A 25276-nucleotide genomic window follows, 5' to 3' on the forward strand; every position below is an offset into this window, starting at 1 on the left:
ATGGCCTTCCGTTTCATGGGCCATTGTCAGAGCCTCCCTCTCTGTGTTTTCCAGCTGGTGGAAAAAATAATATTTTTCTATAGAAAAAATAGATTAAATCAACGGCAGAAAACAACCCAATCATCTAACACACAGAATCAATGGCTCAGAATCGCACACTTCATATTTTAGGGATGTGGAATGCCTTACGGCGTAAATATATGGAAGATTATATGTGGACCAATAAGAATGTAAGAATATATCAAATTAAATACAACAATAAACGTTATGCTAACATTCTCGTGAGCGTTTCCGTAACAGACTTGCTGCTGCTATCTGGGTTGGGAGCTTGGAGTCTGAGTGGAGGAGCGCTGCGATAGCAACCAACCATCTCGCTCCTTTTCCCGTGTCATGGCGGACCAATAGACCATTTGCAGGTGCGTGAGGCTGACCTATATACATATAACAGGTGGTATCTGTGGCTTTTTACCCTCATACATGTTTCGTTCCATTTACTCTCGCCACGTCTCTACCCGGCTACACTTGCCGACAACCGGGATTCACGTCTGTAAGCCACAACCTGCATGAACTATTGCTTTGTATTCACTTTTCCTTCCGATACCCTCACAGGTGGCATCTATCTTCTATAAACTCATCTTTGTCATTTTCGGGAAGTTTTCGGCTCCGCGCACACTTGTGCGGGGAGTTTTGTTCTTACCAGCTTTGAACTCCCTCAGTGCTCTGTTTAGTTTGGTTTTTCCTGGCCCCGGGGCCGTTTTTGACAGTGTATGCATCGGTTACAACTTACTGGTTCTGTTTTGCTGAACACTATTGCGCGCTTCTCCCTCGGCTCTTGCTCGGTAGAAGGTCAGTGCTTCAAATTCCCCTTATAGTCATGTAATGAAATTGGATGCTTTTTAGTAAAATCCAGGTTGTAATGATTTTTTCAGGAGTATATAAGATATTACAGAATCCTGAGTTTATTGATAGTGCAGAAGAATACAAGCAGTAATCTAATTTCTTTTTAATATACTCCTGGTTTTTTTTGGAATTATTCATGTTACTGGGCTATCATAAAGAGATTCTATCCTGGTTATAGTTATTAGCGGAAGGTTTTCACTTCTAACACCATCCATGTCCTGGTCTATATCTTCTGAACGGTTATGGTCGTCTTTGAAAAACCTCAGAAAACATTTTATTGTATATAGACCATGCACTGATATTCGGTTGAAGATTGGCCATTGGTGGTGCATCTTCGAAATTGTTTGTTGCTGTATTGTCTGCCCGGGTGTTTCATCATGACCTGTATTTTTCTCCTGTTTGAATCTCTTCTGGTTTTTCCGTCGCCGGGCGTTTTGGCTCCGACCCATTTCCGACGCTTTGTCGTGGACTGCTTTTAATTGACAATTCAATTTTCCATCCTCCGTAGGCCGCCATTTCCTATTCTGCCTACCCCTCTGTGCATAAGGACTTCCTCAGCTGCTGCACTTGACCTTTTTTGACTATTTTTAGTCCTTGTTTATAAATCCTTTCCCGAGATCTCTAGGCTTTTTCAGTACTATCTCCTCGGTATTAGACTTGTACTTTCGGGGTTCTGCATAGATTTTTTTCAAACTCGGATAACAGTCGATATCCCGAGGTGGCTATCTTTCTAATAATGAATTTATTTGCCCTGCTTTGACTCGTGTCTTTCCTTATCCTATCGTCCTTGTTGCTGACGCCCTTTTCCTACTCTGAGATGGACATTCTTCACGTGGAATCCGACACGTCGGATCTGGTAAAAGCAGCTATGGAAGCTGAAGCTAATTATTTTGGTACTATTAAAGCATCCTACTGGTATGCCAAGCTGGTAGGGCATCTTCAATCATCCCATCTTGTTTCTGATTCGAATGCTGACTCTCTCTGCTCCCCGTCGCAAACTCAATCATCGTCCTGCTAAAATTACATCCCCCCCTGCTATATGTTTGGATGGTGTCAAACTGGCGGACCGTATTGCTAGCCTTCAATCCCGGGCCCTGATTGGAAAGTGGCACTTCCCAGACATGGATGATGGCCAGATTAGAAAATGGCTTGGAGCTCGATGGAGCCCTCTCATTGGATACACGCCCACCATTGTCCGTCTAATGCGAGACTGGTACAACTTCCATTTTTTGAAAGTTAAAGACCTTAATATCATTTGGGGCCTCCCGTGGGTGCACGGGCGGAGTTTCTTGGCCCTTCACAAATGGTATATAGGTTTCGACCCCCTCAGGAACACCCCTCAGAACAATTTCATTTGGGTCAAATTACCTGCTCTGCCTATTGAACTGTGGACGAAGGAATCCCTTTCCTTCATTGGAAATGCGATCGGAAAATTTGTTTACGTCGACCCCAGATGTCTAGGTGCTAAAGACAAAAGGGTTGCCTGGATACTGATTGAGAAAGACTATAGAGGTGGTTTTCCTGACCACATTGATCTGCTCTGGGGTAATTTATCTGCCAGTCAAAGGCTGGACTACTGGGGCGTTAATTTTAGGTGCTCCCTGTGTCATAAAACAGGACACTTAAAAGACAAATGTCCATGGATGTCGCAAGGAAAGGCATGGAAAAAAGTTTATAAGGTGAAACATAACTCCCAAGTCATGGCTATGTCTCCCAATAGCGAAGACGGAGAAAATTTCAAATTTAATTATGTATCTCCTTCAGCTCAAATACTCTCTCCGTCTTGTTATCAGAAAGTTCCAAGTACCCCGAAACTTTCGGGGGGCCTGGCCCTCAGACCTTTCCTCTCACCCAGGAACCATAAATCTTCATCCTTAACTTTAACGAGGTCGAATTCCATGGGAAATCTAAACGTTGTAAGTGGCCCTGTCTTTTCGCCCCTGCCTCCTCCCCCCGAACCATCTCACGATGTTCCTGTTGATTCACCCTCACCGGTGCCCAAAGATTTTTGCCCATCCCTAAAGGAGAATAACATCCATATTATCCCCTCGTCCTCATCGTCGCCTGTCAAATATGATCGCTCCCCTATCAAAGTTTACCCTTCTCCCTCCATTCATTACACGCCGAATCGCTCTGCCTCCAAAGGAAAATCCCCCATGTCCATCGCTTCCCCCACGGCCTCACCTTTCCCTTCTCCTTCCAACTCCATTGGCAGTGATCTTGACATGCTTCTACAGAAGGATTCTCTTCATTTGCTCCCCTTGACTATCCATAAACCCTGAAAATCTTCTTCTCCTGTCATCAGTCCTAATTCGGCAAAGAATATCACTGTTCGCCGTAAACACAACAGGGGCAGTAGACACTTTAGGGGTCGAAAAGGCACTCGAAGTCTGAATTATCAGGAATCCTCCCTTATTGATATTCCCATTTCTAATTATTCTGAATCCGGGCCTCTTAGAGCAGAATTGCCCGAGAAGAGTATCCAATGATGAATATACTTTCTATCAACATAAGGGGTCTTGGAGCTGACCCCAAGTTTATAGCTCTAAAAGATTTATTTTTCTCTTCTTCATACAAGTTGATTTTAATTCAGGAAACCATGCACGACAGACAAGATACTATCTCTTTCTTCAGGCGAATGCTTCCATCCTGGTATATGGCGGCAATGGAGGCGACTGGTCTCTCCGGAGGATTAGCAGTGCTATGGGATCCGAGGTGGATCTCTGCAAGAACTTTCCGATGCCTTGGGGGAATCTTGATTATTGCTAAATATAGAGGATGTGCTGACAGTATCCACATACTAAATGTATATGCTCCCTACAAAGACAGAGCTTCCTACTGGAACTTTTTTATTGCCTCCGGTATTATGGAGATTGAAACGCTCCTCATCGCTGGAGATCTAAATTGCACATTGGGACCGGATGAAGTTTGGGGGAAGGGGAAAAAAGCTGACTCAATTGGGGAGAAAATCAGGGAAGCAATGCTACAATATAACTTTGTAGACATTTGCCCAAAATCTTTGTCTCCCACGTGGGACAATGGAAGGTCGGGGGAAGCCTATATTGCTAAAAGGCTGGATAGATTCATCATGCATGAAAATCTGCTGGAGAAATATGGCATTCCGAGCTCTCATACCCTCCCTGTGTTCATTTCTGACCATCGGCCGATTTCTTTACAATGGATGGATCAAAATTCGCGGAAAAGTTATCCTTTCAAGTTCAACAGGTATTGGCTAGAAGATGAATCATTTAACAGCATGGTCCGCGATGTTTGGATGGCTAACAGTCCTTCTACGGAAGTTTCTCCATCAGAGAACTTGATTGGCAAAATGAGGAATCTTCGATCTAAAGTAAAAGAATGGCAGATCCAGAAAAAACAAACAAACTGTATAGAACTGCAGAAGATTGAAAAAGAATTAAAAGAATTAGCCAATGGTATGACTTCCCAATCCATTCCATGGAGCACTCGGGCACGGATTTGGGAACTTGGAAAAAAGAAACAGAGATTATTAACAATTGAAGAAATCTCATGGCGGCTTAAAAGCCGTGCCACTTGGCTAAAGGAGGGAGATAAAAACACTAAGTTCTTTCACCGTTTTGCAAGCAAAAGACGAGCTTCCAATTCTATATGGAAAATCAAGAATGAAGAGGGAGATTATTTGCACTCTCAAGAAGATATCTCCAAAGAAGCTGTCAAACACTTTAAAAAGGCATATAAACAGGATGCTAACAGGGAGATAGAAGATATTTTATGGGGCATAGAACCTTTCTCAAATATGTTTGATGAAGAGGATAATGCAAGACTATATGCTGCTGTAACGGAGGAAGAATTACTTACTGTAATGAAATCTTTTAAAAAAGACAAATGCCCTGGCCCTGATGGCTGGACCATAGACATTTTCATCCATTTCTTTGATATGATGAAAAGCGATATCTTGGGGATGGTGGAAGAAACCAGAATACAAGGGAAAATACATCATAACATTTCATCCACCTATATAGCATTGATTCCAAAAAGAAAGGACTCCCTTACATTTGCAGATTACAGGCCGATATCTTTATGCAATGCCATCTATAAAATCATATCAAAAATTATAGCTGAGAGAATCCGCGGCAATCTATCAATTCATATCTCAAAAGAACAACATGGGTTTCTAAGTGGCAGAAACATATTAGAAGCAGTGGCTATTGCTCAGGAAGCTTTACATTCAATGCAAACTAAAAATATTGGAGCTGCCATTCTTAAAATTGATCTAAAAAAAGCCTACGACTGCCTAGATTGGAGCTATCTGAGATGTTTACTTATTAAGATCGGGCTAAACGACCTGTGCACTAAATGGATCATGGCATGTGTGGAAGGAGTCAACTTTGCCATTCTCATAAATGGATATCCCACATCCTTTTTCTCGGCTGAAAGAGGTCTTCGTCAGGGATGCTCCCTGTCTCCCCTCTTATTCATTCTGGTCATGGATACCCTTAGTCTTCATCTGAAAAGAGCGGTTGCTGCGGGGAATATCGGCCCACTTTCCATATCCAGAGGTAACTCTTTTACACACAACCTTTTCGTGGATGATGTTCTACTGTTTGCTATGCTTTGTAGACAATCTTGGCATATAATGCATGAGATATTAAAATCATTTCAAAGGGCCACAGGCTTATATATCAACGAAGGAAAATCCACTTTTCACTTTGGTAAGGTTAATATGGACGAGATGGAATATATCTCTCAATTATATAACATTCAGGCAGTTTCCATCAAAGAGGGTATCAAATACTTGGGATACCATCTTAAGCCCACGGGTTACACCATTTCTGACTGGTCATGGATCATTAACAAATTTTACAAGAGAATATCAGGATGGGAATTTAAATGTTTATCTTTAGCTGGCAGAATGATACTCTCACAGTCGGTTCTTGCACAAATTTCTGTTTATTGGGCTCATCTGTATTACATTCCTTCAACTACCATTAAAAAATTAAACAGTTTAATGGCAATCTTTATCTGGGGAGGATGCAAGGAAAAGAGGAAATACCATCTTACAAAACTGGAAAACATCTCCTTCCCAAAAAAAATGGGGGGTTGGGGCATCATGAATCTTCGTCTCTTTGGCTTGGCACTATTATGCAAATCATTATGGCGAGCGGTTTTTGGAAAAAGTTTATGGAGTCAAGCTATCAGAATGAAATATCTTGGGAATGAAGATGTCTATTATTGGTACAGGAACAGATTTATGTGGTCCTCTCAAGGATCGGCTATTTGGAGAAGTTTTCAAAAGGTTCTTCCTTTCTTCTACAGGAATCTAATATGGAAATTACATACAGGAAACAACATTCTTATCGGTGTTGATGCAATCATGGGGGTAGAGATGGAACCCCCAATCGCTCCACAACTTCTCACGCTCCTACACCAAAAAGGTCTTTTCTACTGGGCACAAGTAATAAAAGGATGGAAGGATGCTATTCCTCGATGGAAATCAGATAGAGAGCTGGGCCTGGATGGAACAATGGCTGCCCAATGGAACAAGATTATTTGGACTATGAAAAATGTTGGGATTTACAAAACAGAGGACAGAGATAGCATTGTTTGGCAGGTGAAGAAAGGCCGGTCCAATGTGTTAGTGAGAGATATATATCTCTCCTTGATTGAACAGCGAAGGGAGACCTCCCGGAAACTTTTTCCATACTCTCTATGGAAGGCTGGCTGTCCTCTAAAAATAATACTGTTTTCGTGGCTAGTATATCATAATAAAAATCTTACATGGACAAATTTACAGAAAAGGAACTGGCATGGACCAGCCATATGCATAATCTGCCTATCCAATACAGAAGATAACATGCACATTTTTCTAAAATGTCCACTAACTCAGAGTTTATGGAAGCAGATGGCCTCTTATTTTGGTTTTCCTGAAACATCACATCCCTCCATAACAGATGCATATGAATGGTGGGGTTCACAGAAAATAATTTGGCGTCCCATTCCACTAATTGTCTTCTGGTTCATATGGAAGTGGAGGAACAAAAGGATTTTTCAAAACAGCAAGGAGGAATTTGGGCATATATTTGATAAGGTTATCCCCTTCTATTTTTCGATACTCCCTAACATTCCTCAACAGATGAAGCACCAAACTACAGTCTCAGACTCACATCAGCTATTCTTCCCACGGGCACACTTTGACGGAGCAGCAAAAGACGGCAAATGCGCATGTGGCGTTTATATTGGTATATCAAGTGATCTTCAATACTTCATGTTTTGGAACGGTGGCAATGGAACCAATAACAAAGCTGAGGCCATGGCACTACATGGTCTGCTTCTATTCTGCACATTCATGGACATCGGCCCTATCAATATCTATGGTGACTCCAAAATAATCATAGAACACGTGAAGGGAAATCAAACTATAAAAAATGACAGCCTTACTGGATGGCTAGGCAGGATTACTTCTCTATGGAAGCCTACACTATTCCCTATCACACATATAAAGCGTGTGCAAAATGAGCAAGCGGATGAACTATCAAAGAAGGGTATGCAGTCTCCATATGGTAAGTGGCAACTGAGTATCTCTGTAGAATCTTGTACATACGTCATTCAGCCTTTCTCTATGCCGGGTATTTAAAGTCGACAAAAATCTGGTATGCTTCATGCTCCTATTTTCTGGAAAAAAATGTCTTATGGCCAGGTGTTTCCATATTTTTGAAGTTTTTGAATATTTCTAAGATGATATGATCTCTATACAGACCTCATACTTGACTATGATCAAAGAAAGATGCAAAATTTGAAAATACCTTCAATTTAGGATACCATGTCCGGGATAAAATCTCTCTACTATCTGTATATACACGTCTTTTTTGAATATAATAGAAATACTATACAGTTTTTTCTTCTGAAAAAAAAAACAGACTTGCTGCTGCTTGGGTCTTGATAGCCGCAATGTCCAAAGCTTTCATTACAATTCTCTCCTCCTTTAAATTAAATTATTAGAATATTAGAGTGAAAAACTTTATTAATTTGAAAATTTATTCCACATAGTAAATTTTTATGAAAAAAATAATGATCACGATATTGAAATTTTCATGGTACACAAAGGCGATTACCTTTTTCTATTGTATAATTTGACAATTTGAAAGCATCCTGATCTCAGAAGGAATCGCCTGCAACTTACGACAGCCCCTAAGATCTAGATATTTGAGATCTTTGAGTTCTGCGATTTCAGATGGCAATGATTCTAAATGATGACATCCGCTGAGATCCAGAAATTTGAGATTTTTGAGATCTCTCATTATTCAAAATGCACACTGATTAGTATATAAATCAATCATCATATAAATACAAACATATTAGTTGCAAAATCAAACATATTAGTTGTAAAATCAGTGATGGGATACACAGTCATTAGTCTTTATTGAACATGCAACCTGACTTGTACGGTTATTATATAAATCAGTGATGGGATACACGTATCGTTAAATCCATACAGCGTCATCTTATCTTATCTCCCTTGCATCTTGGATTCATCCGCCGCCGGGGGTTGGCAACGCAATCCACGACTTTTGTCACTCTCACAAACAGGTTGTGCCATTACCAATCGCACGGCCAACCAAGCGCCCCCAGCCTAATAAGTCAAAAATGACTACTGGTTTTACCAATCATGAGCATTGGTATGCTTCCGCTGTCAAGTCTGTTTCGAGCGGGGAAGAAGAGCCAAGTATTTTGTATAATACTTTCAAAACTTTTGCACAGTTCAAAAGGCCAACTGATTAACATCCGCCACTTCTTCTCTGCGTCTGGAGAAATCCTGTCGGTTTGCTAGAGATTTAGAGAAAAAGAAATTCTAGGGCTTTGCCAGTCCTTTGTAGTGCTTTCAGTGTTTGTCTGTGAGAAATCGAAAGTAAATGAAATCCGATGACTCTGCCAACCGTTTCCAATCTCCAAGGAGGACGCCATCGCGCTTTTAATCTTGTATGTTAAATGCTTGAAACATCAAGTCTTTCGCTAAGATGGAGCTGTGGTATTCGGCCATCTTCAATTGCTTCTACTGCAGAAGGTTCTATGGATCAATTAGAGGTACGTGGAACAAATTAAGTGCATTTGGACCTATATATATGTACATGTAAATGCGGAATCCATATACAGATTGTCCAACTTTATAGATAATCAAGCCGAGCTTGCAGCAAATAGGTAGTGCTTAAACGCAGAAATTTTATCATCAATAACATCTTCGTTAAATCTGCAAGTACGAGGACATGTGCCCTAATGTATACAAGCCTCAGTAAATGGCAGAAGACTACGAAAACTTAGTCTAATTTTAGTTTGTTTTTCAATTCAAGTAATCACGCTCGAGCCGCTTTCATGATGGAAAGACACAGAGGAAAGACACAAATTTCACACAAACAATAATATGAGTGCTGGCTTTTGTATTGATAACTCAAAATTGGATGATTATAATGAATTCAGGGAAAGGTATTTAAATTTTTTTGTTAGTGACTGGCTCAAAATAACTTCATATGCATACAATCTAAATTTGATTTTTCTTAAAATATGACTTAACTGGAATTCACTCACACACGCCTTTTCCTAAAATATGAGTTAACTCCTTTAAATTTGATTTTTCTTAAAATATGACTTAACTCAAATTCACTCACACACGTCTTTTTCTAAAATATAGTTAACTTGAACTCGCTCGACTTGACTAATGACTCTCCAAATTTAGCCAACTCTTGCATGCAGGGTAATTACAATTTCTAACACTCCCCCTTAATTACGACCGTATGACTCAGCGTAACTCAAACATGACTCAACTATGTTTGTCAGGGTTACAATAGAAATTAACTCAATCATCACTCAAACATGCATGATGGTCTATGTCTCAACTAGGGTTACAATGATTCAAAACTTTTATAATTTTGCATTTTCTTTTTCTCTTCTTCCAAATTCTATATCCTCAAAATTGTTTCATTCTCTGTTGTGCGTTCTTGCCGTAGGTTCCATATTTCTTTACTTCTTGTTGTTGCAATGTTTCTTTGGCTTGTCTTGAATTTGATTTGAGTCGTTCTTCTACAACTTCCTCTTCAAGGATTCTTTCACTCATGGATTGTTGCCAGAACTCTTCCACTTCAAACTATGTTCTTTGCACTGCTTCTTGCGCTTCATATTTCTAATCTTCTTTCTGCCATATTTCTTGATAGCAAAATCTGATTTCTTCTTGAATCCATTGCTGAAAAATTATTTCAATTTTTTCATCTTTGTCTTTAGAAACATCCATCTCTTTCTTTTCACTTTCATTATTAGGTATTGTTTTTTTTTTCTTGTACTCTGCACAATCAAGATCAACGTTAGAAATATATTCATTATGCTCTACAGTGAGAGATTTATTCTCTTCTTCTTCCTTCTCTGCCTTCTCTACTTCTTTGGAAACCTCTGTTGTTGCAAACATGTTGTCTTCTACTTCGCTTCCAAACACAAGTGGACTTCTCTCACCAAATAACAACATATCAATAAGAGTTTTATGTTGCATTATGTGCAACCACTCATCACCAGTTAATGGTTCTTCATCAAATTTAACATCAACAATTCCAATTGTTAGATCCACCAAAACACTTGATGCTCTATTGATAGCTTTATCTATCCCAAACTCAGTTGTTGTTTGTTCATTCACACACTGCTTCATAACTTGTTGCTACAATGACAACTTCAACCTTCAATTCTATATCAAACATGGCGCTTACCATATTGCCATGATCAATCCTTGTTTCACAAATTTCATTACCATAATGTTTATCTACCCTGTGGTGGGATATTTGAGCATACGTGTGCTCATTGACAATTCCAAACCCATCAGTTGTAGTTGGATTCACCAATTCACATATCACTTTGCAGTAATCATCCACATGTGTTTCATCACAATGGGATTCACCATCATCTGCACCTTCCACGTTACAGTGGAGTCCTTGAGCATTTATATGATCTTGCTCTGCTTCAGACATAGAGGCTTTGGCTTCTCTCTCTGAAATCTTTGTTGCATCTTCTTCATCCATATGCATGTCTGCATAATGGGTTTCACTTTTATAGCCTTCACAACCATCATCCACTTTTGAGTGGGATTCTCCAAGTTTTGTTGTCCTCTCATATTCTTGTTCATCTACTCTCAGATCTGCGGCTAACGCAACAAATTGTGACACATCTTGTTGTTGCATGTCACTCCCCTTTGCACCAAATTCTTCTTCCAAGATTTTCCACGCTTCCTTGGAAGATGTAGTTTTTGCTACCTTGCACAAAAACTTATCATTCATTGTCTATTTTATAAAATTCATTGTTGATGCATCGTATACTTTATCATATCGATTATCATTCATTGTCTATTTTATAAAATTCATTGTTGATGCATCGTATACTTTATCATATGGATTATTAGACTCGTACTCAATTAACTCTTTAGCTCGAAGAAAAGTTAGCATTTTGATAACCCAATGATCAAAGTAAACATAGTAGGTGATAGTAGATCAAAGCTACACCAATCACCAATGATTTCTTCTTTATCTTTTGCTAAACTTCTTAGTTCTTCGACTATGGCCTGAACCTCTGTAAACATGACAGCAATCTTTGTCTCTTCTTTTTAATTCATTTTCTTAATCTTCTTCAATCGCGCTTTGTGACCCATGAGTGCTGTCTTTTCTTTGTCTTATAGCTACTTTCCTGATTGCATGAGGCTATCTTCCATATCGCCCCCGAAATATATATATATATATATATATGTATGTATATGATGTTTTATATATATGATGTTTAATATGCGCTTTCATAAGGCACAATCTTCACCCAAAACACTATCATGCTTGACACAATACAAAAATTTGCAAACCTATATACTTTTTCAAGTTCCTAACTAAACTCAAGTTCGATAAAATCTCTTTTTCAAAATCGTTGAACAACCACTTTTAGAATAAAGCACTTTCAAATTTTCCTTTTAAAAAACAACCCTTTCGAAATAAACTTTTTAATAAAAACTTTATAAACTTAGTTGATAAGGCCCTCTTAATATTGCCCTTCATATTTTTCTACAGAAACAAATCACTTTTCAAATTTTATAATGTAAATTACCTTTTCAACAAGCAAAATTTTAGGGGCTAATATTCTTAGGTGAGCTAATTTTCTATGTTCTTTTCCAAAAGAAAATCGTCAATTTCCATTTTTTTTAAGTGCTTCGCCGTAATTTTATAGTACAAAATTTTGTTATCCTAAAAATCTTTAGAATTTTATAGAGATTATATAAAGTCATTAGAAATTTAAATATCTTTAAAAAAATATCACCAAACCTCGGCATATTAAGAATTAAAATTTATCAAAATTTCTAAACTTTAAGATAAATTTTCATCTTTAAAATTTTCCATACTTTTTAATATATTAAAAAAATTCTTAAAAATCTTATTTAAACCACTTCAACTAAAATACCAAACTTTCACAAAGACTTAGGAATTGCCCACGTGACCTTTGACCTTTGACTTCTCGTGCTTTTCTCTTCAAAGCACTTGCTCACGTGACTTTATATTGACTTTTTACAATAGCCACCACACTCCAAGCAATCCGGCTAGGGCTGCAGCCCTATTCCTCTCTTTCGGCAGTCACGGCTGTGGTTAGATGATTACAAAGCATTCATTCTTCCATGCTATCATATCATTCATAGTTAATTAATTATCTAATTACAACCTATGCCCATGCAGTGTTTTCGCAGAATTCGAATAGCTATTGCTACCATCAGCCGATATTTGCATATTTAGTAATTGACTGAAAATACGCTATTGTAAAAATAAAAATGAAAGCGAAAGCATTATTATTGCTCGGTGGATTGTGTAGTTCCATATGATATGATGATGGGAGGATTTCTGATGATATGATGATGGGAGGATTTCTGTTTTTTTTGAAAATTTATCGATTCCAAATACTAAAACTCCATAAATCAATCAATTTCAAATACTAAAACTTCATTAAACTAAAATTAGTGATTGAAATTTCGCTTCACAATTAAATTTTTTTTTTTAACCAGAATCTGTAAGAAACTTTACACCATTTGTCAAAGGTCACATCCTTCCTGTTGCACCCATGGATTTCAAATTTCAATAACTTGTTTCTTTTTATAATTCGTACATTTTCATATATAAAGAATTTAGTAATTTCTCCTACCACCTAATATATCAAGATGACGGATCACTTTATGATCTAATCATTAACAGACCATATGTGATATTTCCTTTCAATGAGGGTGACTCTAATTGGACACGCAAGTTTCACTGACGTTTTCCATTTATTCCATTTCCACAAATCTGTTTTATAGGGCGTTGGATAAACAAATAAAGTTTGACTGGTCGCAGGTTCGTTGCTTGTATTTTTTGAATTTTCTAGTCAGTTTTTTTTAAAGACATGAAAAATTGTTGAATATTAAATTTGAATTTAATATTGGAAAATATAAAATTATAATAAGGTATATTAATAAAATTTAAAATATGATAATGTATGGTTTTTTTCAATTTACTTTAGATAAAGGGTGAGTAGTTATTTTGATTTAAAATTTAATATTTAATTTTGGCTCTAAAAAGGACTATTTCTTTTATTTGTACACTATTAATATTATCAGCTTACATCATGTCATTTGGTAAATTGAATGTAGGTGGGAGGATTTTATTCTTTTCTCCAACCACCCAAAATAATCTCAATTAACAATTGTAGTTTTGAAATTATTTAAATAATATTAATATATTAACAACTCTAGTTTTGAAATAATCTACTCTGAGTCAAAATAGGCATACAATTGAGAGGAATCTAATAATCCAACAAACTATATAGACAAACAAACTCATAGAAGACATCACTTTTGGTCAAGCGGTCCGAGCTGCAGATCGCCCATGGCTTCCGCGTCGGCGCACAAACGATGGCTCAGGCCCGAGGTCTCCCGTGAGGACCTCATTGCCAAGTATGTTCAGAGACTCGCAATAGTTATGGGCAACAATGAAGAAGCCAAGAAGGCTATTTGCTCTGTGTCCACCAGGCATTACTTCGCATTTGGATGTAAAATCCCTAAGGAGCTCCCTGAGAAGTTGAAGCCTCTACTCGGAGTGTGTTTCGTCTTTCCAGATTTGTACTTAGATCCGCAAACGAAATATTATGGAGTGGAGCACGAGATGGCGATGGCGAGGGTTTATGTACATAGTGCATGCGTCAGAGCTTTTATTTCTCCCAATGATCTGGGACACAATAAAGACTGTAGGGAGGAATCTCATAGCCTCCACAGCAGGCTGGAGGAGGGAGCTGCAATCGATGATGAACAACAACCCTGCCGAAAATATCAGCAGATCGACTTTTCTTCGGATCTGATTTATATCTATGAAGAAGGCCAAATATCATCAGACGGGTTCATCCAGCACACAAATCAAATGCTGCCTTGGTCAAATCTGAAAGCATTTACTATTTTTGGGCTTACTCTCTGCAAATCGGTAGATCTAGAGATAAAATACAAATCTGGGCTTTCTGGAAAACCTGACGGATGGAGGAAGTTGGGGCAGAAGTTGGGGCAGAGGAAATATGCAACGGAGATCTGGGCTGAGACCCTCGTCGCTGATCTGGACACGAGGAGGATTGTTCCGACAACACGCTTTCGGGGTTTTCCTTAGCCTAAGGATTGGGGTTTTCCACAGCATGAAAAATGGGGCGCTAGGACGAAGATTTGCGACATCAATGGAGCAGAGGTAGCTGTGATATATTGTTTGAGGGCAGAGCGGCACATAAAGCCACAGGATATGGCTTACCTTGGGCATGCATATGGCGATTACGGGTGGGTACCGCGAGCCTGCAAACAAATTGGCCCAGATCTACAGCAAGCTTTGGCGATTGAACATGAATGACAGGAAGCAGTGATCATCCCATCACTAGATCTTGAAGCCCCGGTAGCAGAGACGCTCGAAGGTAAACAAATTACCCTTTTTATCATATCAATGGAAGGAAACACAGTATGCATAAAAATAGGGAGCTGGGAGGAGATCAAAACCCTCAAACAGAGGATACAAGAAAGGATGGGCATTCCACCTTGCAAACAACTCTTGATCCATGCAGGAAAAGTATTGCAGGAGGAATACAAGCTAAAAGAATACAACATAGGCAGAGACTCAACTATCTACCTCAACACAAGACTCTGTGGTGGTTGCTCTGGTACAAGCTCCAAATGACTTTCTTCTTTCAAAGATGCAGTAAAAGGGAAGATGGGGCCTCAAATACAATCAGAATAGCAAGCCACGACTCCTGGTGCCTACATCGTCGAGCAAACAACTCAGAACCCTGCTCTATCGATCGCTATACCTAAGGTAAATGAAATACATGATGATTATTTATCAAAAGTAGTGATATGCAGATTTAATGGGTTTTGGCCCAAACCAGAAGCCCTAAGTCAATGGATTTACTCCATATGGACAGAAAATTGTGATATACACCTATGCTCAAAAGGTTTTTTCATTGTCAAATTCTACACGGTCAATGACAAGGAATATGCATTGAATGAGGGACCATGGTTCTGGGGTAATGCCGACCTTTTCTTAACATCATGGTTTCCGGAATTTGATCCAAACACCATGGTGGTCTCCAAAATGCTTGTGTGGGTAAAACTATATAACCTACCTCTACATTTTGGCACATTAAAGTATTAGTAGGCATTGGCAATGCTCTTGGGAAATTTTTAAAAGTAGACAATGAGCATCTTACCAAGGACATCTACAATTTCGCCTGAATCTGCGTGGAGGTTGATCTCAGTCAAGGGTTACCAGACCACATCCTCTTATTCCACAACGAAAAGCAATGGTCCTAGTCTCTTGATTATGAAAACACGGCCTTCAGATATCGCATGTGTCATTTACAAAGTGCTTGCCCACAAAATAAAAAAGACAGGAAAAGAAGACAACCACCAAAGCCAAAAGGATGGAATTTTTCATCCTCTCCGACAGATGAAATAGAAGAGGAAGAAAATGTAGAAACTACCACAAACACCACATTCCAAGAAGCAGAACACTCAGGAAATATCTTAGCTTTCAATGAACGAAGCCCCTAATTTAACTCACAAAATGAGGAGAACCAAAATTGCTCAAGTTTAGCTCCAAGGATAACCGATCCACAACAGAAAAGTGAGCAACTCATTTCAGGGAAAGAAATAGGTGGCAACAAGTGAATACACTCAATAGAAAACTCAGATTCTAACAAAGAAACCCCAACTACTACCAAAGAGGCAGAAATGTCCATTGTAACATCCACTCCCAACACTGGAGGTTCAAGATAGAAAGTGGAAAAAAAGAAAGTTAGGAAAGCATAGATAGTTTATAATTTATTGTTTTTTAAGATCCTGTACATCAGGACAAATTTATACAGCATATGCTAATTTAGCATCTACAACATGTAATTTTTCTCAATATGAATAAAATTACGATTTTTCCCTTAGAAAAAAAAACAACAACAACAACAACAACTCTAATTTTAAAATAATTTAAATAATATTATTTGAAACTATTTAAATAATAGATAGATTTTTATCATTTAAAATACACGAGAGCGCTTTTCTCTGCAACTTGATCTAGGGCTGGCGCTAGGGTTTTGACGGCAGGTATCATGATGGGACGTGTAGGGGGAAGTGCTGCCCCCTCCTACAGTGAAGTAGTCACGGAAAAAAACAAGGGTGTGGGTAAGCATAGTTTTAAGAAACCGTTGGAGAAAGCAACAGAGGTAAGAAACAAACCTCGGGAACAAGAAGGGGAGCAGTAGGAGGACACGAAGGAGAAGGAAAAAGGGGGTAGCAGTCAACAATCGACTTCCATAAGGACAACTGGGGTCTGCAAACCCAAGTCGAACATCATATCTCGGGTAATCTTAAGCGACCCAGCGCTACAAGCGCACAGGGATCATATGACAGAATATGCAGTGATATGCAAATTCATGGGGATATGGCCAACAAAGAGGGAGCTGCATGTATGGATAAGGTGCCACTAGAAGCCAAAGGGGGATATACAACTTCATCTGGGATCCAAGGACTTCTTCACAGTAGTTTTTACAAGCCTAGAGGACAAGGATAGAGTGTTCGAAGGAGGACCATACTTCTCTGCTGCAGCTGGCCTCTACATGCGGCCATGGATGATGAACTTTGTCCCGGAATGCGAGACATTTACATCGGTACTAGTATGGATCAGACTATACTCCCTTCCTCTTGACTATTGGCTACCAGAATCTTTGAAAGCAATAAGCAACAAACTGGGGCATTTTCTAAAGATCTCAGATGCGATCCTAAAAGGTAAATGCACCTCCTTCGCCTGGATATGCGTAGAAATGGATTTATTTGGAGCACTTCTGGATGAGATAATTTTAGAAGTATATGATGAAGAATGGGTGTAGGAGGTGGATTATGAGCACATCCCATTTAGATGTCGCAAATGCCATGAGCATGGGCATTTATATAGAGACTGCCCAACAAACAACATGGAGAGAAATATTAAAAATTCTAAGTGTTTTACCAAGGTTGGGGGCAAAGGGAAAGGCAGAAAGAGGCAGCAAAAGAAGATCAATGAGGAAAAACAATCGAGCCAAAACAGCTTCAAGATCCTAGAAGAAGAAGAAGGAACCAAAGAAACAACCAGGAAATGGAGAACATTATCACTGAGAAGGAAAAAGATGAAAGCATGGATGATATTATAGAAACCATGATGGAGATAAATAAGGACCATGAGATGACTCCAAGTGAGGCGGGAACGAAGGACCATGAACTGCAGGAGATTCTAGATAGGGAAAACATAGATCTGGAAAAATTTCTGACACAAGGAATGACCGAAGGAGTGGATTCCCTGCCAAAAGAGGAATATGACAGGGTTCAACAACTCTTCATATGGAGATCACAATCGAAGGGAACTGGAACCAAAAGAAATCATGAAAGCTAGGAATATAGAGGAGTCAAAATGATGGAGGAGACACAGGCACTATCTCCAAAGATCCCAAGCACGAAAAGAGGAAGGAAAAAACAGGAGGAGTTGTTAAACGAATGTGGGGAATTATTGATTATTTCAGGTAAGATGAAAGAGCTTACCAGTCACTCCTTTACTAATCTTTCTTAATGAAGCTCACAACCTAGAATATCAGAGGCATAGGAAGTAGAAGGAAACAAAGAAATCTCAGTAATAGAATAAAAGGAGAAAAACCAGATATGGTGTTTATTCAGGAGACAAAATGTTCGATGGATAAGAATAGAGAAATACATAACAAATGGCTAATCAGGTATGAGTATCTAGAGGTTAAAGCAAAAAACTCAGCGGGGGGAATTCTCACGCTGTGGGATCCACAAAAATTTGGAATCCTAGATGCTGAGGCATCTAGGAACTATCTTTCTTTGATATGTCAACCTTTAGGGGATAAGGAGACATACATGATCACAAATGTATATGGCCCTCAAAAGCAAGAAGAGAAATTCAAGCTTCTTACCTCCCTTGAGGAACTAAGAGCAAGATACCCTAATATGCCATGGATCGTAGCAGGAGATTTCAACATGATAAGATCTCTTACAGAGAAAAAAGGGGGCATCAGGCAGCTAGGCAGAGACTCCTTGGCTTTCCAGAACTTCATAATGAACATGGGGTTAGTGGACACGGAAACAATGAATGGAACCTTCACCTGGAACAACAAGAGGGGAGGGGCTTCACAAGTCGCATCGAAATTAGACAGATTTATTATCTCAGAGGAACTCTTTCTCTCAGGTCCTGCAATGACAGCTTCTATTCTTCCCTTTGGAGGTTCGGATCATTGGCCTGTACAGCTAGAAGCCACTTTCATGGGTACACCGAAAAATAGACCTTTCAGGTTTGAGAATGCCTGGCTCTCTCATCCAGAATTCAATAGTAACATTGATAAATGGTGGAAAGAGGATCTAAACATTCAAGGCACTAGAATGTTCATCCTCCAACAAAAACTCAAAAATATCAAATCCAAGCTTAAAGGGTGGAACAAAAATGAATTTGGCAATATCTTCAAAGCCAAAAGAGAAGCTGAGCAGAAACTCCAGGAAATCAATCGAATCAACATTGCAGAAGGCTTTACCGAGGAGTGGAAAAAGCTAATGCAATCCTTGCAGGAAGAATGGGAAGATCAATGCTTGCAAGAGGAGATTTTATGGAGATAGAAATCAAGGATACAGTGGATTAAAGAGGGAGAAAGAAACATGAAATTCTTTCACAAATCCACTATGGATCATAGGGCACACAACAAAATCACAAAGCTCAAAGACTCTCAGGGGAGAGAAATTTTCTCTCACAAAGACATGGAATCTCTCCTTGTACAACATTTTCTCAGTATTGCAGAGGAGCCTTTGGAGGACAGATCCAGGTTCATCAATCATTTCACTCAACACATCCCTCAGTTGTTCACCAGAGAAGATAACCATAATCTTAACAACCCAGTGTCGGTAGAGGAGGTCAGTGAGGTAATCAACGAAATTCAAAATGGAAAAGCTCCAGGCCCGGATGGTTTTAATGTAGAATTCTTCAAAGCATGTTGGAAAACAGTTAAACAAGACATCCTTGAGGTTTTGGAAGACTCAAGAATATCCAAAAAGGTTCTGAAGGCGTTCAATGCATCCTTCGTAGCTCTGATCCCAAAAAAGGAAAATGCCATGACTCCGGATGGCTTCAAACCCATAGCCCTATGTAATGTGGTGTATAAAATTATTTCCAAGGTGATAGCCAACAGACTCAAGCCACTCTTACCAGCTCTCATCTCAGAGGACCAAACAAGCTATGTGGAAGGAAGACAAATCCTCAATAATATTATCCAAGCTCATGAGGTGGTACACTCGCTCAAAAGAAACAAACAAGCTGGTATGATCATTCAATTAGATCTAGCGAAAGCCTATAACAAGCTTAGTTGGTCTTATATAAGAGCAGTTCTAAAAGCCTATGGCTTTGACCAAAACTAGATAAGATGGGTTACGGCACTAGTTACCACAACTAGTTTCTCCATCTTGCTTAATGGTGCTCTTTCAAGACTCTTCACACCCTCCAGAGGCCTAAGACAAGGGGATCCGCTCTCACCCTTCCTCTTTGTTCTCATGATGGAAGGGCTTGGTAGAGCGATTAAAATAGTTAATGCCGAAGGAAGAATATAGGTCATCAAACTCACCGTGGATGGAGCGACAAACACACATCAACAATTTGTGGATGACACAATGCTGCAGGGCTTACCCATAGTCAGGGAGGCCAGAACGATCAAACAAATTTTGAATGACTTTGCTATGGCTGCTGGCACAGAGGTGAGCCTCAGCAAATCAAAAGTTTTTTTTCTTTAATACTGACATTGCTATTCAAAGGAATATCACCAAAATTCTTGGATTTCAAAGGGACCAGCTACCTTCCAGTATTTTGGAATACCTCTCACAGATAAACCTCTCAACAAGGAAGTGTGGGAGCCAACTATAAATAAAATGCAGGACAAGATCAGAAAATTAACTTGCATATCTTTAAACTTGGCGGGGTGCCTCGTGCTCGCACAAGCTATATTGCAGGCCATTCCCATATACATGTTTTCTACTCTTCCTGCTTCTAAGGGAGTCACGCAGCAGATCAGGAGCATATAAAGGGACTTTTTATGGGGAAAAGGAGAATGAAAAAGAAATGGGCTTTAGTAGCCTGGGATAAAATCTATAAACCCAAGAGCCACGGTGGCTTGGGGCTTCATGATCCTGAAACCATCAGCAAGTTTTGGGGAGCTAAAATCTGGTGGAGATGGATCAAGGAATCGGCTACTCCCTAGGCTAAGCTTTGGAAACAAAAATATTCCAAGAATTGGTAGGAGAAAGATCACATTAGATTGTTAGGTAACATTAAGGGCTCCCATATTTGGAACCTTGCTTGGGAAAACAAAAGTATTGTTCAGCAACATAGTTTCTAGGAAATTCAAGCTGGGAATCTAGCACGATTTTGGGAGGATAACTAGCAGCAGGAACCCAACTTGTATAAGGATGAATTAGCAGCTCTCAAGAATGACACAGACAACAAAGGTCTACTTATGGTGAAAGACTTCTGGAACCAAGAAAGGAACAATGAAAAATGGAGAACTTGGAAGGATCTAGGCCATAATGAAGAGAGTCCTCTGAGAGCCCAGGCAGACTCTCTTACCCAGGAACTAGAGCATAGAAGGATTCTGGTATCCTCCTTGCCTGACCAACTAAGATGGGGAAAGAACACTGAAGGCAACTTTAATCTCAAAGAAGCAAAACAGGTAGTAACAGGATTTAACTATCCCAATCCTGATCAAGTTTGGAAGAATCTTTGGTAGAGCCCTCACTGGATGAAAATAAAATTATTTATTTGGCTAGTTCATCAAAGAAAAATCTTAACTTGGGAAAATCTCCTGAAAAAAGGCTTCACTGGACCATCCAAATGCTACCTTTGCAACTCTCAAGAGGAGACGATGGATCACCTTCTTAACCTCTGCCCTTTCACCTCCACTGTGTGGGACTGGGTGGCAACAATATTTAAACATACTGATAGGGACAGACTCAGCATCTCCAACACTTTGAGGAACTGGAGGAAAAACTTCTCGGGGAATGAAATTATTAATAGAGCCTGGACCCTGGTTCCAGGCTTTGTTATCTAGAATGTATGGAAATAACGCAACAGTTAGATCTTCAAGAACAAAGCTAGCAATCCCCAGCACATAATTGACCAAATTTTAAGGCAACTTAAAGATATAGTCAATAGCTTGCTGAGGACTCTGCCTAAGGACCCTCCTCTACCCCAAGATGTGAGTACTCTACTACATTTGGGTCTTCAATCCATAAGCCCACAAGGCATTATCAAGGGAGTGAGCCAAATAAATTCAGATACAAACATTTGGAAGCCTCCTCTTCATGGTTTCTTAAAGGTCAATATAGATGGAGCATCTAAGGGCAACCCAGGGTTAGCTGGTTTTGGAGGTGTTATAAGAGATGAAGAGGGGAAAATAAATAAAATCTTTCATGGCCACTTGGGGAAGGCCACTAATAGCATGGCGGAACTCATGGCCCTAGAGCAATGCTTGGAAATATTGGTGAATTCAGATTCACATAATACCATCATTGAAGCAGATTCAGAACTGATTATTAGAGCAGTGAAGAAAATTTGCAATGGTACAACATCGGATAAAGTGTCGAAATAGTGGAGGCTCTCCAAGTCTTTCACCGTATTCACTCCCATCTGCAAACCTTAAATACTGTAAGCTTTGTCCATGTGAAGAGAAAAACTAACATGGTAGCAGATCGTTTGGCAAACAAAGGAGTGATTAATAAGGAAAGGGACACCCAGCACGTCTGAGAGCTATTACCCCTAGGGAAACTGTTTGAGGATTGTCTCTGTCAGGCTGCCAAGATATGGAGCAATGGGAAAGGTGGAGAATAGAGGAGGAAGACCAAGGATACAGCGGCGTGAGGAACAATTCTGGAAGTGATGTAGGTTTGTCTGTTAATTAATCGTTGTATGGATCAATGGAAACACAACGATCAAATGAGGAGATTTTTCATCTCAACGATAAATGGTAATCACTGATTTTGTTGGGCAGAGGTTCTCTGGCTGATTGGTGATCGGGGTTCAGTGACCGCAGTGGGAGGGCAATGCACTGGATTGTGGACCCGTCATTTTCTCATGGTAGAAAATGTAATTATTTTGAGTTACGACTATATGTGATTTATATTTGTGTTAGACTTTTCACCCGTTTAAGGGGTTGGTTCCATTTTTTGTAAAAGGTTTAAGCCATTTCCGCTTTAGTTAGGACATGAGGACCTTTTTGGGTAAACTCAAGGTTTACCTTGTAAAATATGTAATATTCTTATTGCGGTTAATATAAAGATTCCTTCTTACTTGACAAAATAAAATTATTTAAATAATATTAATATATTTATTTTTATGTTTAATTTTTCTTTTATAATACTTCGATATATTATTAATGTCTCTGGCATTTTCAATGGATAGATAATCAAATTTCCTAAAATTACCAATTCTATTAATACTTTATTTTAACATGGATATATTATAAAAGATGTGTTATGTCAGCTTCCCCTCGGGACCACATTACATTCTTTTCGAGGGTTTCTTTTATTGATGGACAGTCTTTCGAGAAGGGTGGTACAACGGACGGACGAATGACAGCCATCTACCGAGAGGATAACTTACCCATACCACGGGACGGGGCAAGGTTGACGACGGTATGAAACCCGGTACGGGAACGAATTATACTGTTAGTGAGTCATAGCGATTTCACACGAGCACCTAAAGGTGATGGCAGCCAGTCGAGCATGCTTACGCATCCTCTCGATGGCGGCCCTCTCCTCTCCCTCTCCTTAACAGTCGAGCACCTAAAGGTGATGGCGGCCTTAACAGTCGAGCACCTAATGGTGATGGCGGCCTTAACAGGGGGAAGGGAGCGAGGCCGCTGAAGGCGGGTCTCCTCGATGAAGTTATCAGGGGGAAGGGAGCGAGGCCGCTGAAGGCGGGTCTCCTCGCGTGGTTTTATTTTTATTATTAAAAAAATTTAGGTAACAAAAATTTAGTTGCATTTATTTTATAGATGTATATAAGCTCTATATTTCATATGCATTAACGCAATGTTATTATTGTTGTTGAGGAAGGATAAAACCTTAGCATCATATTAATTTTGATAAATAATAAAATCTCATTTCATCTCGAAAGACTATTTAAAAGTGTAATAAAATGATGTTTTCCATGGGATAAGTTGTTATTGCAATTTTCAATATGAACATAATTGAGTGAAAATTTTAATAATAATAATGAGTAAAAGGGGTTCTTACCTTAGTTCTCACATGTGTATATCATAATTTTTAAATTTCTATTAAAAAAAAATACATAGCCTAATTATATAGTTTTCGAAGAATTAATAAAAGAATCATTTTCAATGAAATAAATATGAAGAGAACCCAATGAAAATTTTAATAATAAAATTTTAATAATAACGAGTAATAACATGATAACATGAAGTTGATTATAATTTTAAATTTATAAAATAAATTTAATTAATTAATTTTTAAAATATATATCTCTAAAAATTTGTTATAAGATTAAATGAGTTTATTTTTTAATAATTAATATTAATATTATAAAATATTTTAAATATAAATAAATTAAAACATTATTTTTTAATATATTTTGAGAACCCATAATTGGGTGGCAAATGGAAATGGTGAGGTTTAAGATTTGGGTGTTTAATAGCACATCTACGTGGTATTAATGAATTTGAAGTGTGGCATGTAATTCTTGTTTGGCACTTTAAGGAGGAACATTATGGAGGTGATCCAGAGTAAATTGTTATTCTTTGAGTGTTTGTACGCATTTGTAATTGTTGGGACTTGGAAAATATAATTCCTACTTGTTTTTGGTGTGCTCATCAATTTTAGAATGACTTTGTTCCTATGAGTTAGGAGTTTGTCGAGGTCTATTTGGTTGAGAGATTATCTCCAACTAGTTAGCTTCTTAGATTGGTGTGTAGTTGAGATATTCACTCAACCAAGAAATTGTATGTTCATAATAGACTAGCTATCTTGAGACATAGCTTGATGTACTTATATTGTATTATTATTTGCATGTAAATACAATTATGAGTGCATTTAGAAAAATTTTGTTGGTATCAGAGCCCGTGGGCCTCGGCCTTAGCCCTCCCGGGCCGAGGGAAATAAAAGAGTATATTTGTATTGCTTTAGATTTTTGTTTTTCCATTGGATTATTAAATTTCTTGTGGAGCCGATTGGAGAGGAATCTAGTTGAGTTGTGTCATGGAGCTCGTGCAAGAATCATGTTGCAGATATCATGGTTGGGAGAGGTTTTCAAGCGCATTTGAAGTTGTGCGAGTGTGACTGCCAGCAACGTCGAAATCTGCTAAGAGTCGTAGATATCTTGTATTGGCGGGCCAAGCCTTTGTAGTTTTGTAAATAAGATCAAGAGCCAACAGTGATCTACCTATGTAGTGTTTGTTGTGATTTGGGCACACATTCTACCTGCGAGATTGAATGGCGTGTGTTTTTTTTTTTTTTTTTTAATGTGTAGTGTGATGGTGCTACCAAAATGTTAAGTAACTGCTATGGTGACCACCTGGTGAAATGTGCGATGGTGAGTGGAGAGAGTAGGCTGGATGGTGAAGTGTCCGCCCACCTATAAACTCTGATTAGTTTTTTTTGGTTGAGACTTGCAATTTCCTGCGATATCATCCAGCGAAGAGCGAATGGTCTGGAGAGAGAAGAGCGATTGGGTTGTGTGAACCGCATTGTTGTGGAGAGGTAATCCACGTTAACCAGAGGATGTGTTTACCTATGTTCTGCAGATCGATTATGCTAGTA

The 25276-nt window shown here is 38.9% G+C and overlaps 1 long non-coding RNA gene across 1 annotated transcript in view; it reads left to right on the top strand.

Moving 5' to 3' along the window:
• The first annotated feature begins 626 nt into the window (after positions 1-626).
• The window catches only part of LOC149149645 (uncharacterized), a 30650-nt gene continuing 6000 nt past the window's right edge, over positions 627-25276 (top strand). Inside the window, exon 1 of the long non-coding RNA XR_016263790.1 lies at positions 627-846. This is a non-coding gene — a long non-coding RNA (uncharacterized LOC149149645). The remainder of the gene's footprint in view (positions 847-25276) is intronic.

The sequence above is a fragment of the Pinus tabuliformis genome, chromosome 9 (assembly GCF_031772625.1).
Source record: "Pinus tabuliformis cultivar Carrire ecotype Pingquan chromosome 9, CPIR1, whole genome shotgun sequence".
NCBI lineage: Eukaryota > Viridiplantae > Streptophyta > Pinopsida > Pinales > Pinaceae > Pinus > Pinus tabuliformis.